The sequence below is a fragment of the Bos indicus genome, chromosome 20, assembly GCF_029378745.1.
Source record: "Bos indicus isolate NIAB-ARS_2022 breed Sahiwal x Tharparkar chromosome 20, NIAB-ARS_B.indTharparkar_mat_pri_1.0, whole genome shotgun sequence".
Taxonomy (NCBI): Eukaryota; Metazoa; Chordata; class Mammalia; order Artiodactyla; family Bovidae; genus Bos; species Bos indicus.
In genome coordinates, this window is record NC_091779.1 from 49,303,682 (window position 1) to 49,308,778 (window position 5,097).

The 5,097-nt window shown below is 38.2% G+C and overlaps 1 pseudogene; it reads left to right on the plus strand.

The window, feature by feature from the left end:
* Positions 1-3,682: 3,682 nt before the first annotated feature.
* Positions 3,683-4,391, plus strand: LOC109574696 (SS18-like protein 2 pseudogene; annotated as a pseudogene).
* Positions 4,392-5,097: the final 706 nt, after the last annotated feature.

Below are 5,097 nucleotides of genomic sequence, written 5' to 3' on the forward strand. Positions count from 1 at the left end.
ATTTTCTCTCTTCCATGCTGGGCACACAGATTTTAAAACAGATAACATCCAAAAACAGAATAACTCTTGAAATAGGACTAGAAATCCATATAAGATACACAAGCCAAACTTGGATTCAATTATACCACTGGGGAGACATAAAAATGCCTATTTCAGAAATGTCATATACAGAAGAACAGATGTTTCAATAATAGTTATCAAACAGACTTCATGTTTATAGTACACACAAGTATTAGCTCCTCTTGTCTAAAAAAATAAAAAGATAAAACATGCCAAAGCACTTGAATAAAAGTAAATACACACATTTATTTTCTTTCAACCTTAGAATCTGCGAGTTGCATGCTGCCTACTCTAATTGATCATGAAAAACTCAAATCTAGAAGGCTGTTGTCAGAACCAGTCAATACTTCCACCCCTTTATAAAATAATTATGAGTATTTGTAAAGCTTAATTACAGGACACTATCTACTTAAAGTCTGAGGTAATGTACAATTAAATATCATGATTACTAAAGTTTGCTTGTTTATATTGAAAATATAAAGAAAGAAATTTCAGTACATATTATAAATCACATCATTTACTACCACACTCTAATAATTAGTTGCCAGAGCATTATTTTTTTCCAGGGAGGATTGAGAAATACATGTATATCTCAAAAGTCAAATAGAAAACTTACCTGTAACTATGTTTAAGGAAATATAGCTTTAAATAATTTCAACCAATTTACCTTTTCTTCTTTATGACATGAAGCCATTGTCTGTTTTGTTCCCTAGATAGTTCATGTATATAACAGTATCTAAAAGTTTATCTCCATGATTTCTTGAATATGGGTTCACCTATCAGCTTTTAAGAAAATTTTATAAAATTGAATATAAGCTAAATTTATTAATGAGGTAAGTGATCAGCCTAAGGGGTTGATTAACAATGAATGCTTGAGTTATGCTTCAGATTTGCCTGTACTTTTAATGAAGTTTAATAAAACTGCATCAGTTAGCTCTTGTTACATAAAATTACTCAAAACCCTCAGGCTTATAACAACACTCATTTTTTCTAATGCATTTTCTTGTCACTGGGGTTTTGCTGTTTAAGACAGGTCTTGGCTGGGACAGTTCAGTCATGACTCATGGCTTTCCTCCTCCTGGGTGTGTGATCCTCTCATGGTGATGTAAAAAGTGCAAGCAAACTAGTGGCAACTCATAAGATGTCTTTAGGCTGCAGCTTGGATTTAGTGCACTAGAAATTCAAATACTTGCACATATCATTGTCTTTAGCAAGATACTGGGCCAAGCCCAGTGCCAAGAGTTTCTGCCCACAGTGAGGCTATGACAAGGCTATGGATACAGGGAAGAGAGAAGGATCATAGTCAAGAATCCTGCCCATCATGCATACATGCAAGTAACAGCAAAAAAACTATCATCACTCCACTATTATTATTATTATTATTATTTAATGCAACAGAGAGTAGAGGGCTTTTACTACATTGGTATTAGTTACACATTTTATAATCTTAGGAGTACAAACTCTTCCCTAAAAATATAAGTACTTGAAACCCTGATAACTGGTATGTATCTTATTTTTGATGTTGAAACAAGAGATTGTGAACAATTTTATTGTATAAAAATTTACTGGAGTTAATTATTCACTCAACAAAATTACTGGAGTTCTCTCCATGATTGGCATTTACTAGAACATGTGACCACAAGGGCTTATAGAGTAGATAGCCTTACTGTGTCCTATTGGAGAGCAGTCTAAGGAAGTCTGTATGGAATAAAAGACAACACAAAGTATAGGGAAGAGAGTAAGGGCAACTATATCCCACTTTAAGCATGAGGTAGTTAAGAAAGGTAAGTCAAACATTTATCACATTTGAGTTTTAGAAGCAGTTATAATATTTCAACATTCCTAGTGTTTCAATACAATCTAATGGAAGGCAGACAATATGCATGTCTACAGTAAAGCAAGGTTAGAATGCATAATGGCATGTTTTAGAGCAACAGCATTGAGTAAGGAGAGAAATGGACAGTTTGATGATTATATAAGTGGAACAACCACCATGAATTTGTGACTGATTGGAAAGAATGAAGGACTGAAATTAGGTATGGCACTAGGGTTTAAATGCAAATAACAAAAAAATATTAGTAAGCGAGCTGGTATGGGAGAGGGTCCAAACATTTCATGGCAAATAGATGAGGAAACAGTAAGAGACTATTTTGGGGGCTCAAAAATCACTGCAGATGGTGACTGCAGCCATGAAATTAAAAGACGTTTGCTCTTTGGAAGAAAAGCTATGACAAACTTAGCATATTCAAAAGCAGAGACATTAATTTGCTGACAAAGGTCCATCTAGTCAAAGCTATGGTTTTTCCTGTAGTCATGTATGGATGTGAAAGTTGGACTATAAATAAAGTTGAGCACCAAGGAATTGATGCTTTTGAACTGTGGTGTTGGAGAAGACACTTGAGTGTCCCTTGGACTGCAAGGAGATCAAATCAGTCAATCTTAAAGAAAATCAGTGCTGAATATTCATTGGAAAGACTGGTGCTAAAGCTGAAACTCCAATACTCTGACCACCTGATGTGAAGAACTGACTCGTTGGAAAAGACACCAATGCTGGGAAAGATTGAAGGCAGGAGGAGAAGGGGATGACAGAGGATGAGATGCTTGGATGGCATCACTGACTCAAAGGACATGAGTTTGAGCAACCTCCAGGAGTTGGTGATGGACAGGGAAGCTTGGCATGCTGCAGTCCATGGGGTCACAAAGAGTTGGATACAACTGAGTGACTGAGCTGAACTGAACTAATAGGAGAAGGTGGTAAGTTGATGAGATGTTATTTGATGATATAGGTATAATTCAATGTTTCCTAATGGAATTTCAAATAGATGTTTTCATAAGCTATTAGATATCTTGATTTGGACCTTATGAGCATGACTGGGACTGAGACTATAGATTCAGGGCTCACAGAATTGTGTACAAAGAAGCCAAGAAAAAAATGAATAAAATGCAAGAGGTGTGTACCAACTGGGATGAGAAAAGGAGCTTGAGAAAATCATGAAGTCCAGCAAGATTAAAGGGACAGACAGAAGCTGTAAATATGATTCATAAAATAGAGATAGGAGAAATAAAGAGGATATAGTTCAGAGATAGGAGAAATAAAGAGAATATAGTGATGCTCAATGTAGGAGACTTGGGCTCAGTTCCTGGGTTGGGAAGATCGCCTGGAGAAGCGAGAGGCCACACACTCCAGTATTCCTGGGGTTCCCTGGTGGCTCAGACAGTAAAGAATCCACCTGCAATGGGTGAAACCTGGGTTTGATCCCTGGGTTGAGCAGATCCCCTGGAGGAGGGCATGGCAACCCACTTCAGTGTTCTTGCCATGGAGAATCCCTGTGGACAGAGGAGCCTGGTAAGCTACAGTCTGTGGGTTTGCAAAGTGTCAGACATGAATGAGAGACTAAGGAAAGCACAGTGATGCTTAGTTTTCTGTTTCATTTTATCTGCAGGTCCTCTTGCCTTGAATTCAGTTGAGATCAAAGAAAAAAAAAAGTTAAACTCCTATTTACTAAAAAAATCAATTAAATCAATTTTCTTATTTATCTTTAAACTATCTTGAGTACGTCTGGAGGTGTAGGTCCGCCCCGGTCTAGACCAGGGGATCTGCCGGGCCTGAGGCCGAGTTCCACCCTGGCTTCCCGGGATGTCGGTGGCTTTCGTACCAGACTAGCTGAGAGGGAAGGCAGAAGTCAATCAGGAGACTATCCAGCGGCTCCTGGAGGAGAATGACCAGCTGATCCGCTGTATCGTGGAATATCAGAACAAAGGCCGGGCGAATGAGTTCGTCCAGTACCAGCATGTGTTACACAGAAATCTCATTTATTTGGCTACCATCGCAGATGCCAACCCAACCAGGGCTTCAAAAGCAATGGAATAGTCTTCCAGTTGGCTGTTGTGAGGAGTAATTGAATGTGATCTATTTCCTATGAAATGGATTTTTGCCAGCTCAACTGCTTAGAACGTGAATGGAACCTCTGTGGCTCTTCTAAAAATGTGAAAATGTGAAGAAAGCTACTAACTTAACCATATTCTCAGTATAAATACTTAATAATTAAGTGGATTCCCTCAATTAAGTTGACTCCAAGTGTCCTCCATCCTGAAATAAGTGTGTTTGGATAACAGAGATATAATGGGCATCTTCAAGTCAACCTTTTTAGTTTCAATCTGAAGAGGAAACTGAGCAGGTATTGGGCGATCAGCAGAAAGTGGTGAGACTTTCCACTGAGACACTGCCAAATGGACGTGTGACTGTTTCTCCCTCCTGCCAGTTTGTGGTGGTGGACCCCTGACTGCTGTTTTCATGTTGCCTTGAAATAAAGCTTGCCTTTCCAAAAATAAATAAATAAATAAATAAACTATCTTTAGTTACCATGATGTTCCTTCCTTTGATATATACATATTAAGATAGGAGTCACCAGTTTTGTTGGAATTTCAGAATCTCTTTGGGTTAGTGTTAAAACCATGAGCCTTTGTTAAGTGTTTTCTGCCAGCCTGTGGTGTGGCCACTGGAGCAGCTAGTCTATTCTTGTCATTGACCAACTGCCCACTACCTTAGGTAGGCATTGTCTACATAAGGTAGATTCTCAGGGTAAATTATTTTCTTCCTCAAGCTTTATTGAACTATAAGTGACAAATAAAATGGTCTATATTTAGCTTTCAGAATGGGAGAAAATAATAGCAAATGAAGCAACTGACAAACAACTAATCTCAAAAATATACAAGCAACTCCTGCAGCTCAATTCCAGAAAAATAAACGACCCAATTCAAAAAATGGGCCAAAGAACTAAACAGACATTTCTCCAAAGAAGACATACAGATGGCTAACAAACACATGAAAAGATGCTCAACATCACTCATTATCAGAGAAATGCAAATCAAAACCACAATGAGGTACCATTGCACGCCAGTCAGAATGGCTGTGATCCATAAGTCTACAAGCAATAAATGCTGGAGAGGGTGTGGGGAAACGGGAACTCTCTTACACTGTTGGTGAGAATGCAACCTAGTACAGCCACTATGGAGAACAGTGTGGAGACTCCTCAA